Genomic DNA, 13,692 nt, shown 5'->3' on the forward strand with positions numbered 1-13,692 from the left:
TAAAGGATTAAGAAGCAGAAAGAAGTGAGGTAGCTTTGGGTAATGTAACTGATGGTAGTTGTTCCTAAGTTGTCATCCCTGATTGTTCCGAGGAACAGTTTTCTCCTGTGAGGGTAATTTTTGTGATTTCTCCTGTACCAGAGGCAAATGAACCTTGGGATGAAAGCAGGATGAGCCATTGCCCCAGATCCTGGAGATTTCTGCTTCCTCACGAACTGCCCACTCCTGTCCTCGTTTACATCCAGATGGTCTCTCTGGTAGAAGTTTCATTTGTAAGGGATTTCACCACAGTTCAAAATCAGGGGCAGAGAAGGATGCACATCAGTATTCAACTTCTCAAAGATATAATCAAATATTAATCCATTTTAAACCCCTTGATTTTACCATGCATTTCAATTTTTCCTGTAATCTATAACCCATGCACACCATAAAGTCATCACTGAGAGGGGAAGCTGGAAAAATCCAGCTACCTTTCCAAATGGAACTCAGAATATATATTTTTAGCTACATTAAGCCAACTGCATGCAGCTCTGCACACTTATGTAATTCCAACATAAAAATAATCCATAATATTCCAGAGGAACAAATCCAATTCTTAGTCATATAAATTTTCATATAAGTCCATCAAAACCTATTCCAAAAATGTCTCAGTCTCTCTGAGTGCTAAAGTTGGAACAAAAGAGCGAGTCCTTTAAAATGCCTTTGGAGCTTCCAGGGATGTTAAATCTAATTGCCCTTAGCATACCATTGATCCACAAAGGTTTAAGTCATGGAAAATGTATTTTACCTTTATACAAGATATACTATGCAAAGTTTATCGTGGCACAGTAAAGTTAGATCTAACTTGCTTCATGCAAATTCCAGACAGAAAGAAATTAACCTTTGATGCTTCACTTTGATAATCATGACAGAAAAATATGTCTTCTCATTGCAGACAGATAATATTATATTTAATATTATGACACAGCACAGTATGATATGATAAAATGTCCATTTGTGCACTTGGGTCTATATGTGTACGTAGAAATCCACATTTAGACTCACAGATATTTATAGCAATGTCTCTATGTTCCAAGAAACAAGAAAGGATGGAGACTAGGCAAAGATTAATTGTGATAGAAACCTTCTTAAGGCAAAGCCAGAATCAACATTATTTGCTGATACCCTTAGAAGCTGTATAATTATCCCAGCTAAGGCTGAGGAGAAATTTTCCAGTGGAACAGTTGTTCCTGACAGAGGGATCACTTGCTAAAGCAAATCTTGCAGCGTCATGGACAAGGTAATGTTGGAAACTGCTCATTTCCCTGGAGGGCTTTGGCAGTCCAGAGAAAGAAGAATGGTCCAGGGCCTTGTCTGAGAGCCTGGGAAGTCCTGGAGATGCAGGCCAAAAATTTAGTTCCATTTCATTAAAATATAAAATGAGATCTAGAACTGAAACCTTTCTTTTTTTTTTTTTTTTTTTTCCGCAGAAAGAGTTTTCTTTGCCAATCCTTCTACTTGAGATTTTTAATTTCCTAAAATCTATCTGAATCAGTATTTTTCCTCAAACTCCAGTATCTCTGGTGGAATAAAACCCCCTTAAGTGCAATGTCCCCATCACAACCAGTGTTTTGTAGGCATGGGAAGTATGACATAGAGAGCTCCTAATATTAAAGACTAAAGAAGGAGTACTACAGGACTGTACAGTCTGCCACAGGAAAACAGAACAAAGGGACCAAGGACAGATTTTTTTTCCCTCTGAGAACTTTATTTCTCAGTTAGAAATCTGATCTGCAGCAAGGGGAGCCAAGGGACAAGCCGTGTTTATAACACAGCCAAGGATGCCGTTCCCTCGGCTCAGTCCCCCGGCGCACTCAACACTCCTAAGCTACATCTGCTCTATAAAGGCCCAAGAAAACTTAAGCAGCCCTCAAAAAAAATTTTTGCAATGGCACGTCTTCTTAACCAGCATCATGGAAAAGTCATGCTGCTCTGCATATAGCCTTCAGGATTGTGTCTGTAACACTTGAAATCCTGCCCAAGTCTGGCTCCGCTCGCACTAACAGGTACTCTGTGTGCTTCTGCATCTTTTCCTACAAGCAAATGTTGCAACTTTCCCATTGCGACAGCTGTAAGAGGCATTCACTTTACTCTGTTTTTCCTTAACACTCCCGATTCCTTTTATATCTCGTTGGGAATACACTCAAGCGCTAATGGCACCCGCTCAGCCATCCAGGGAAGGCGCAGCGTCGCCTTTCTAGCTATTTGTATTTCTTCATTTTGGCAATCTGAACTTTGCCAAGATCCAAACGCCTGATATTTTACTTACATTCATCTCTCTCAAGGTCAGAAGGCACCAGCAAAACTATCTGGCAACGTAAGATCGGCATCTACTTGGAGAAAGGAGGTTTTAAATCAGTCATTCCTCCCTCTCACTCCTGTAAGGAAGAGGATTCCAGCTTGCCAGATAATTAAGTCACCACTTACAGATGAGACAGGTGATAGACCTGCATCCTTATGCTATCTCTGCTAGTTTGGTAACCCCAAGGGATGTGGCTCACACTGCACGATAGTGATCTACAGCTGCTGGTATTTTATGATCGGTCAGCACAGGCCCCCCTCTGCCCTTGATGGAAAAGTCCCAAGGGGCTGAACAGAAATGTAGCTTTTAAGGTTCCAAAGACATAATGTCATGCAAAAGGACCTGCCCTAGGGTTTCAGACTGTAAGCACTTTCAGCTGTCGGCCCTATAGGACGGCTCAAGGCATAGGGAACAGCATCAGTTCACAATGGCAAATAGTCCAAACTGCCTTGCAAGCCACTTCCAAATCTTTGAATCCATGAGGAAAAAAGGGCTTGAGCAGTATAAGAAGAAAGTACATTAATAAGCCCTGTGAAAGCCTTTGGTAAGGGCAAAGCAAGGAGAACTGCAGGGGAGCTCAGGGAGTGTGGCAACAGCCAAAAAATTCAGAAACTCCTTCAGCAAACAGGAGAGAGACATACCACCACCCAGGCAGGTCTGACATCAGGGTTTTGAACAGGGGCCTCCAAAGTTTTATTATGAGGCTCCTTTCCGTAAGGCAGGGCACAGCAAATACTCCATTTAAGGCTTCCGTGGAGTAGAACCAGAAATATCCAGCCTTGCAAATATCGTCCCCAGCCAAGCGCAGAGCCGAGACATGCAAAATGAGCGCCCGTCAGCTCCGTGCCAGCGCAACAGAAGGCAGAAGTGCTTCAAGGAACTTGTGACAGGTTCTCTGGATGCACCAATTCGAGACGGGCCAATCCCTGCTTGAAATGTGCAAACTCTCACACTCCTTGGCATGACCGCGCAGCCAAAATGCACATTTTTTAAAGGATTCAAAGAAAACACGACCGAAGGGACAGGAACGCAGAAGAATTTGGCAATGGGGAGCAGATGCTTCCTAGGGAGGAGACAGGACTTAGTTCGAAAAGGGTTTGAGGGAAACTTTATATATAGAAGTTGAATGAAGCTGCTGAAGTCTGTTTTATGGCAGAGTATCCAACTTACAGGGAGGACTGTACCCTAAACAGTCACACCTAGAAAAGCAACTCTGTGGAGATTCACTCAGGGGAGTGAGGCAACTTAAATGGTATAAATATCAGCGCTCTGGTTTACCTACAGCAGCTGCTGCTGGCAGCCACTGCTGCCATCCATCACAACCCAGGTTAGCCAGGTTTTGTCATCACTGCTCTTTAACAATCCCTCTGAAACCCCAGAGGTGACGTACCAGGAATGCTTACAGCCAGAGCATGAGCTGGTGTGTGGGGCTGGAGTGGGAAAGATTGAGAGAGGGGATTAAAATGCATATAAGGCACAAACAAAAACTCCAGAGACACACAGGATGAACTCCAAAGTTGCTGGCAAGGAAGAGAAACATTACCAGCAGTCATGAGGAGGGAGGTGGTACAGTCCAGGCTTGTGCCTGGCGAGTGGGATACAGCTTTTGGTTGAACTTTGTCTGAGAAATGTAATGGTGCCAAGTACAAAATGGAAAGAAAAGGAAGGACAGGCTGACTTGAGAAGGATGGAGTTTCTTACACAAAAGAGATAAAAATGGCAGGTTTGAGGGAGAATAACCCAGGATAGAGTAGAAAGTCCTACAAGGGAAGGAAGAGAAAGAGCATCGCTATTCTCCTTTATTGCACCAAAGAAGGTCTTGAATCCATAGAGAAGTATAAAATACTTCATTCCAAATGGACCTCAGTTACATCTTGAGCTAAGCCTTCTCATCCTTCCATTAAAAAAAATAGGATACTTGCCATTCTCTGGGCTTTAGCCCTTTTCATACTGGTGTTAATTTTATTTTTCAGGCTGAACAAGATCACTCCTCGTTCACATTTTAGGGCCTCCTCATAAAATTAGCCTGGGAAAGCAAGACAATTGGACTGAAAAGTTTTGGACTTGCCTTGGCTTTGGGACACTCAAAAAAACCTTATGTTTCCTTGGAAATACTCCCCAGTTTGACCAAACTAAACCTGCTCTATTTCCACTAAGTGTCACAAGACCGTACCTCCTTCCAGCGAGACCAGAGAATTTCCTTCCTATAAAGCTGGTTTTAAAGACCAGCTGCACTCCCAAGGCTCCAGCACAGCCTGCAGCCTCCAGCACACCCCATGCCAGAAACCAGCCTCTCTACGGACTCACAAAGGCTGGAAAACATCTTGTGCAGAGCGGGGAAAAAAAAGCTAAAAAACGCCAAGGAGCTTTGCCAAATGCTTTCTGCTTCCTCACACCTAGGGTGAATGCTTTGCAGTCTTCTGCAGGGGACATCAGACCCTCACATGTCAGCCCAAATCTGTCCTTTGCAAAGGGCAGCTGATTTTGAGTTAGACAGCTGTGCCTTACCCTGAGCTCCTGCAAGCTGACATCCTCAGGCTGAAGTGAGGGTTCCTCCTAACGAGTGCCAGGGAGGACGTGGTCCTTCACATCCACAGGTGAAGCAGAGGATGGACAAGCATCCTGAAGGTACAGGACAAATGGTCCCAGCCATCCCACAACCAAAGGGTTATCCCTTCCCAAGTGCCAGCCCTCATCCTTCACCTCACCTCCCTTGCTTTGTGCAGGCACCAGTACAGAATCTGCCCCGATAATGAGATCCAGAACCATCACTTCTGACATGGGGCTGACTTTTGTCAAAACCTATCACTACAACTCTGTTTCCCCCACTGTTTTGAACTTTCTTATGTACAACACTGAAGCCTCAGATTTGTCAAAACATGCAAAGGTGCTGCCAGAGGCTGAGCAACTCATTTTAGTCCCTTTACAAAACCATTTTAAGGGAAGAAACAACATGTCAGGACAATGCCAACAACTGACTGTACCAACAAGGAGAGATTTGATGTACCTTTCTCTGCTGCAGTGACTGTTATAATAAAAGACAGCAGTGCATTAGTGAAAGATTTATGCTCATATTTCAACAATGGAAAACATGAGCTTTGCTGTATTCTCATTCACAGCGAGACAGGCAGCGAGGGCATGTCATGTAACACTATTTCCAGGAATGATGTTACAATTGAAGAAATGCTGATTTGCTGGTACAGTAAGACAATTCCTGGAAGCAGGAGAGGCTCTTGTATTATTATCATTGAAGAGGGAGAATTTGACTGTACAGCCTCTTACCCTGAGGTGTTTAGGAGGGATGTCTCTCCTGCTCCCAGAGGGTAGGGAGAAAAGGTGAACCAGGAATCCTGGGAATGCTGCCGCTCCACCGTGGCCCCCTCTGTGTGACAGCACCCTCCCTGGCACCATCAGAGCCCTCCATGCCAGCAAGCACAAGTGCCAGCTAATTGAATTTGCTAATGATACATTCTCTCGAAACCCTTCGCGCCGATCCCACCATTTTGCACTTGCAATTAAATTACAAGCACCAAAAAAAAAAAAAAAAAAAAAAAAAAAAAAAAAAAAAGAGAAGGAAAAAAAAATGCCATGTGGTGTCATTTGACATTTAGATGTCAAAGTAACTGATTGACAGGGAAAAAAAAATCAACAGCAAAAGGCCCATTCCTGCCAAAGCCAGTAAGGAGGTTGCCAGCGGCGTTGGGAAGAGCAGGATTGGGACTGTCCCAGGCCAAGAGGATGAGGCAAAGTGGTGGGTAAGTGGACAAGCAAACCCTGTGCCAGGTTATTCTGGCCCTGAGAAATGCAGAAGGAAGGTATCATCCATCTTCAGGAGCATACTTCTTCATTCCCTGTCCTCCAGCACAGGGGTTTGGGACCCTCAGCAGGACGAGGTTTGTTCCATAAAGAGCCTGGGAAGATGGGGCTCTCCCACCTTGTCAGAAGTTTTTTTCTGCCTCTGTTCAGGATGAAGAAAGGACGGATTGCCAAAAAAAAAAAAAATTATTTCTCTGAAGGGAAAAAAGCAGAGTTTAACAAATCACGGGTTTTGATAAATTTTAAACCTTTTGTTCAATTTTTTACCTTACAGATTTCTTACTATTTTTAGCCTAAAGAGGAAAGTAATGACAATTTCAAAGAACAATGAAAACTTTAAAAGTCAAAATGTGAACAGGTTCTATATTTTAAAACAAGCTTCTTTTACCTCAAAACTTTTCAAACTGAAAATATACACCACAATGGCCCCTCCTGCAAAAAGCCTCAGCAATGTTAAATACATTTTTCCAAATGGGAATAAAGGCTCAAACACAGTTTTCTGGTCAGTTGAAGGAGGGAGAGGTGCCCGAGGGTCAGTGAGGTGGAGACTGCATCCTCACTCCCACAGCCTCCCTCAGCATCTGCACGTGAGCCAGGAGTGCAAAGGTGCATCTGGGTTGGAAAAAGAGAAAAGAGGGAATTGCTTTTTATTTTCTCTTTCACAGACCTCACATGGGTGTTGGGTAAGCAAATGAGATTGTGTGTTACCCACTGTGGGTCCATCCTGACCATGCTCATCCGCTGGAGGGTGCAAGTAACTCTAAGAGAAGAAGAAAATACAAAATTAATAACACAAAATTAAAGTTCTCTCTCCCTCAAGCTCTCCTACACACTGTCTATAGCAGACACAGCACATCAGGGAACTTTCCTGCCTGTCTCATCTCTCAGAGACCCCAACATGCCCTGGGTTTTGGGGGCTCCAATTCAACCCCCACAGACCAGCACTGACATTTGTGTGTTTTAATGGAATGGACAAGGTATGGATGTGGAGTTAAAAATAAAGCTTTGGGGCTTTTTTCCTTCTTTAGATGCAGGTGGGGCTATAAAACCCTGTTAGCATGAGTCAGAGAGCCAGACTTGGCAAAGCTTGGCTTGCTACTTTAAAAACAGAGCACTAATTAAATCAAGTAACAACAAGGAAAAAAAAAAATCTCTTTTTTTCCAATAACTAATCCAGCCTGAAATGAATTAAAAATATTTTACCTGGACGCTATTCATGAACAGAATAAAGCAAAAAAACATGCCTGAAAAAAATTTCTTGGCAAAAACCTAACACATATTACTCTAGCATGAAAGTGCAGACTCTTTTTTCAAGCAGTTTAGATAGATTTAATCATGAAGCTGAAAGCCTTCTCCTTCTCTAGGGAGAGGCAAGATGAACAGCCCTCGTCTGGGTGTTCTTTGTAGGGGAGAGAGGATGGGACTATCAGAGTTATTCTGAATATCCCACTAACAGGCAAAAATGTATCCCTTATCTTCCAATATATAGTTTACATTCCATTATCCCTGTGAGTGGGTTTGTTAAGGTGATGTTATGGTAGAAGTTTAGAACCTGGGCTGGTCCTTTATCCCTTGCATAGAAATTGGCCTTTGTTGGGAGATGCTTCTCTGCCCCAGAATTGTCCCTGACACGGAGATGCTGAACTGGTCCTTGCAGTACATCATACAGGTACAACCAACCTTGAAGATTTTAATAGCCATTGCAGTCTGTTCTCTCTCCCAGTGAAGATCTCCAGATTCATGCAAAAAATTCAGGAAAATGAGATCCATTCAAACCTGCATCAATACAGAACATTCATACTTCCAGTACTCCACAGTTCCTTGGCACTATCTTTACAGATTTTCTTCCAGGGTTGTTATTTTTTTTTCCTAATGGTATGTTGTTTATTTAAAAAAAAAAAAAAAGTCTTCAGAAATGTCAGTACCAGTGAGACACAGAAAACTAGTGTGAAAAACACTCAGTAAAAATACTGGGATGTGACAGGAAATAATCTATTTTTAAAAAGCAGCTAGTTCCTCCTGAGCACGCCACACTTGCAGAATTAGTTAGCAACAGTCAGGCTTCACACGGGAGTCACGGGACAAACCTATACCATTGTGCAGAACATCTGACCAGCTCATCAGGGGATGCAACTTGCCTATAAAATTACTTGGGGCAAAACACTGCCCAAATCCAGCTCAGTGTACATGACAGTCGTGCCATTAACTCCAACAGAAACCTGCTCACTGGAATAAAACAAGAGAGCCTTGCCGGGGAATTTCTATCAGTGCAGTGAGCAGCAACGGATACCAAGTGCACAGCCTGCAGTTATTCACTCTGGAAATTCAGTTTTATTGGGAGCTATTTACAGAAATATCTGCAGCTGCACACTTGTGGATGTTCAGGCCAGCCTGGACCATGGAGCACATCCCCAGGCGTGATCCCGAGCGCTGCAGAGTCACACTGGCTCCTCTCCCTGTCATTATCCGCTGCAGCCCGTGGCCTGTGTGCTATGTGCAGGCTTGTACCTGCACCCAAACCCTGCCAGTAACTTCAGGGACAAGTTTGGCTGCCAGATAAAGTGATGTCAGGTCTGCTGAGCTGGGTGGGTGGAGGTCACACCCTGTGCCACGGCTGCATCGCCCTTGAAGCCTAAGCACCAATCCCATTACTGGCCACTAAAATTCCCAGCTGGTTGGAAGGAAAATAGGTATGTATTGTTATGCAAGGTTGTTCAGGGGAGGGAGGAGGCACCACTTCTGATCTGCTGGGGGATGTTTTTATGGGTCAAACCTGGTTTGGGTTCAGGTCACCAATGCATGGGACCCACAACCACAGCAGCCTCCATGGGCACCATGCCAAGCCCCATCAGAATTTGTCCTCACTGTCCCAAGTCCATCATGTGAATGTGGCTCCACAATATTTCTGCAGGGAACAGAGAACTCAAGGACCATACCTGAAATTACAAAGGAAAAGTAGCGCCACTTGAGACTTTCCAAGTCCCATCCTTGAATCTTTTCACTGAAGGCATCTTTTGGTTTTTTTTCCAAGTGCTCATTTAAATTACATGTAATAAGATAGGCACGTCACATTTTGTTTATAGAAGTTTACTGTTCAAGTCAGTAGGGAAAATAAAAATCTATCGACTGTGGATTTTAAACAATAAGAACACAGATTTTTTTTATTAGCACTTCATTTCAGAGCAGACAGAAACATCTCTGACTATCATTGTTGTTTACTGTTAAAGGCACAGCTCCTACCGCCTTTCCACACATAGAATATTCCCATGGCAATCAATGGAAGTTTAGCATAAAGAGCAAAATATACTCCATCATGTTGTCTCTCTATATAGTAAATGCTAATTTCTTACCAACTATAAACTTGAAAATTTCTTGCAGTACATTGCAACACAAACCTATTCTCGGTGTGTAATTTAGATTCTCAGGATGTGTACATTCCCAATGGAGAGTCATTTCTCTGTGTGTGTGTCTGTGTGTGTGTGTCTGTGTGTGAGTACATGTATAGAAGAAATGAAATGTTAATGAGTTCTCCATCTCTCTTTCTTTGCTTGTTAGCTTTTCCTACTAGTTTTCTTCTGCCCTTCAGAGTGCTAATTGTACCTGTAAAAGTCCAGGAAATTTGTGTCATAAATAGTTTCTGCCTATTATAGCCAATGAAACACATACTGAGACAAATATATGGGACTGAATCACAAGTTATTTCACTGAAGTCAATGGGGTTACTCTGCATTTTGATTTCGATTTGGCAAAGCATGTGGTATAAAGTTGGTCTTGGAGACAGGAATAAAATTAAGCACATGCATACATACTTGTCTGGGGATTTTTTCTTTTAAATTGATTCCATACAGGGAGCAGAATTTAGCTAAATATATTGAATATAGTTTCCTTCTGATTTTCATCACTAGAGATAATAGCTTGTATTAGGAAAAATGTTCCATAAATATCACACATTTGCCAGAAAATGGGCAACTAGGAAATATTGACGCTGCACTTGAGTCAGGAGTAGTGCTGATTTTGATGGCCAGGTTATTGCCATCTGGCCATTAATTTCTCTGGTATGTTGGCAAATAACCTGCTTTTCTGTGTTAACTGATTAATTTTGACTCAGGGACCAAAATAGAAAAAGCCCTTTAGATTGTCAGGAGTTCAGAAGTACCACTGTTTCTTTGCCTTCCCCTGTTCCCAAACATTCGGGGTGTGTCACTCTCTTTGGTGGGTCTATTCAACTCTTAAAACTAAGCTGCTCTTTTTTTTTTTTTTTCCATGTGTTACAGAACTGTGTGCATGTGTGTTTTTTAAACAAGGGCACCTGCATAAAAAATATCTATCCTCATTAGATCCATTTTCTCAATTAAATTCAAGTTGCTATGTCCAAAAGGCATAAATCTGGGTATCGATTTAGCCATAAAATAATGAAACTCCCTGCAGTCTTCTAAACCCATTTTACTTGGATGAACGTATAAGCTTTTAAAATATCAAGTTATTCCAGTATTTAATACATATAACTGCTTCCAGAGGTCTGAAGGCAATAAGGCATATCTTCCCCACTCCATTTGAAATGCTGCAGTGAGAACTAGCCAGTCCCTCACTACTGGTTTTAAGGCTTTTGACAATTTTACTCAGTGTGAGTTTGATACTTTCTCAACAGGGGCTATATCCCCTCAAGCCAAAATCAATAACCTATCAAATCAAAGCTCTATAAAATACCAACGGGCTCTCAGTGGTTTGCTCCCATAAATACAATTCAGCTCAACTCTACACTCTTGAAACAGGCTGTTTCTACATTTATTGGCCTCTTCCAACAAGTTAACTGTATCAGCAATGGATACTTCCAAAAATATCATTTTAGGCAACAAATAATGACCTGTTCCTTGTAAAATAAAGAATAAAAACCAGTTCTACTTACCTGTAGTCAGGGAATAATTCTGAATCTGCTGGGGGATTTTTTTCCAGAACTTTGCTGCCCCGATGCATCCTTTAGCTCGTTCAAAGGACATACACAGCTGAGTGACTATAACCTCTGTGTGGTGAGAGCAGGAGTCTGATAAAGCATTTATCATGTTTGTAGTCCTATTTTGGGTTAAACTGGATTTCACAGTGCACAAATCAATGTTGGTAAACAAGCTTTAAGGTACACTGGCCTCTTACTCAGCACTGATTACGCTCATGGCAGTTTGAAAATATAAGAATAGTAAATTGAAGAAAATTTTTAAAAACACCTCTCTGTTTTATTTGTATCTTTTCTCTCCTCACACTCATATTGAAGTTGATGCTTGATAAAGCAAAATCTCACAGAGGTGAGCATTTTATGAGCAAAGAAATCTTCTCTTCTGCAGCAAAGTGTAACAGTGCAAGAAGTAACTTACCTTGCTAAATCAAGCAAATTCCCATACAGTGTTTTTCCCCAGCTGACAGAGTTTAGCAAACAAACCTGCCCTGCATAACATAACAAACACTTTTCTGATAACCAGAAGCAACATTTCAAATCCAGTGTGGTGGGGAGGTGTTCACTCTGTCAATGAAAGTTGTGGTTCCTTTCCTTGCCTTGCCTTTAGCACCACAAGCTCAGTTCATGTTATTCCAGGATTTGCACTGCTACACAACTGGGGCAAAGCACCTGCACTGGTGGTTTTTAGATTATTTCAAAAGAATTGAAGTGTGAAGTTTCACTGAAATTGCACACACCAAAAACTGAAGTAATGTGGTGATGAATTAACCTCCAAATATAAGTATTTTGATTATTAATGAATATGAAGTACAATTATTCCTAGCAGTTCCTTATACAGCACCTTGAGTCCTGCTCAGCAGCAGGAGTAGCTTCTAAATATAGTCTTGAGGTCAGCATGTAAAAAATGTAAAGTGTGGCCACATTTCAAATGTGGTTGTACATCATAAATCAAAATTAATGCCTACAACTTTCATTCAAATTAGTGTCTTTTGGCTCTGCCTCCCCTCTATTCCCTCTGATTAATGTTTTTCACCTAAATATAGTGAGGTAGTTGCTATTTTTTTTCTCTGAATGGCATTTACATAGTTCCCTTACAGCAAACATCACAGGAACTTATTCCTGGGATGATCTCTGGTGTCCTCCAAAAAAGAGTTCCCTGATACAACCCAATTCGAAAGAGGTTCTTATATTCTTTTGTAGGACTCTGTCCCACAAAATTAATAAACACGTTTTCTTTTATGTTAATTAAATTAAAAAAAAAAAAAAAAAGAGTGATTGTTCTGACCCAATAATATCATCTGGAATAATCTCATTCCACTATTAATTCCATCTCTGCAGCCAGAAAGGACAATGGCCAGATTTGGAGGGCTGAACAGCTGCCGAGCAGGACCACAACCTTTGTTTCATACCATCTCTTGTTTTGACCCCTGCTTTCTGGTCACTGGAGAGATGATTGACTAAGTGCACAGGGAAGTCCATTTTTAGTCCGCTGGACTGGAGCACGGCATGACAAACTGTGATGTCTGAGTTTTGTGTTACACCATCTGGCCTGCCATTTCCAGAGCCTCACATCAGAGTCCTGATGATGTATGTTTAAGCTTGGCACTATCATTTATCTCGTATCTTGTGTTTAAACAGATGCAAGCTGAATATAACAGAAAAGGAGACCTTGATGCAGGAGTCACTGCAGAAAGCGATGCTCTTGAGCTGTCTACAGACTCCAAGATTAAGTGTAAAATCTGACAGGGAGGATATGTATTAAAAATATGTGTTGACAGAATGATTTAACTAATATTTTAAAGGCAAAACATCAACTGAATTTCCATATCATTTATAATGTTAGGGAACAAGGTACTACAAAGCAGGCTATCCCCTTCTGTCACCATCATCTTATTCACAACTTTATTTTACAGATCAAGAATGTTTTAATAAAAGGAAGCTCTGGGGCCTGATTTTCAGCTGCTGTACATCAACCCAGCTACACTGATAGCACAGGGGTTGCCATATTAACAAAGCAATGCTGATTTACATCAGCTGAGGATCTAGTTCCTAATTCTGATACAAGTTTTTGTACCCAGAGACAACTTGGTTCATGACCAAGAATAAAAGACCTCGATGACTCAGATGAACCCTTTAAATGCTGTGGGTGGGAATGCATGACTGCATGGTCTGAACCAGATATGTTCATCATCCCAGGAAAAGGAAAGGAATGGAAAGGGGTCTGCCCTGTGCCATGAGGCCATTTGATGGTTCTGCGTGTAGGGTTCCCATTATCCCAGTTACGCTCAGCTCTTTTTTTCCTCCATCCCACATTAAAAACCATAGAATGGTTTGGATTGCAAGGGACCCTAAAGATCATCTAACTCCAACCCCCTGTCATGTGCAGGGACACATGCCAGGTTGCTCAAAGCCTGGGGGAGAAACTGGAGGTTGAAAGGGGAAGAAAATGTGATGAAGTAAGTAAAAGAAGTTGGCAACTGAGATGTGGATAGTTAGGAAAGACTGAGCTATACAAAACCTAGATATCCCTCTTCTTCCCTCAACGCTGCTCTAAGTGACAACAGCACTTCCATGATGTCCATGGCAC

This window comes from Myiozetetes cayanensis, unplaced genomic scaffold, assembly GCF_022539395.1.
Source record: "Myiozetetes cayanensis isolate MyiCay16 unplaced genomic scaffold, myiCay2020 scf18, whole genome shotgun sequence".
In the NCBI taxonomy this organism is placed as follows: domain Eukaryota; kingdom Metazoa; phylum Chordata; class Aves; order Passeriformes; family Tyrannidae; genus Myiozetetes; species Myiozetetes cayanensis.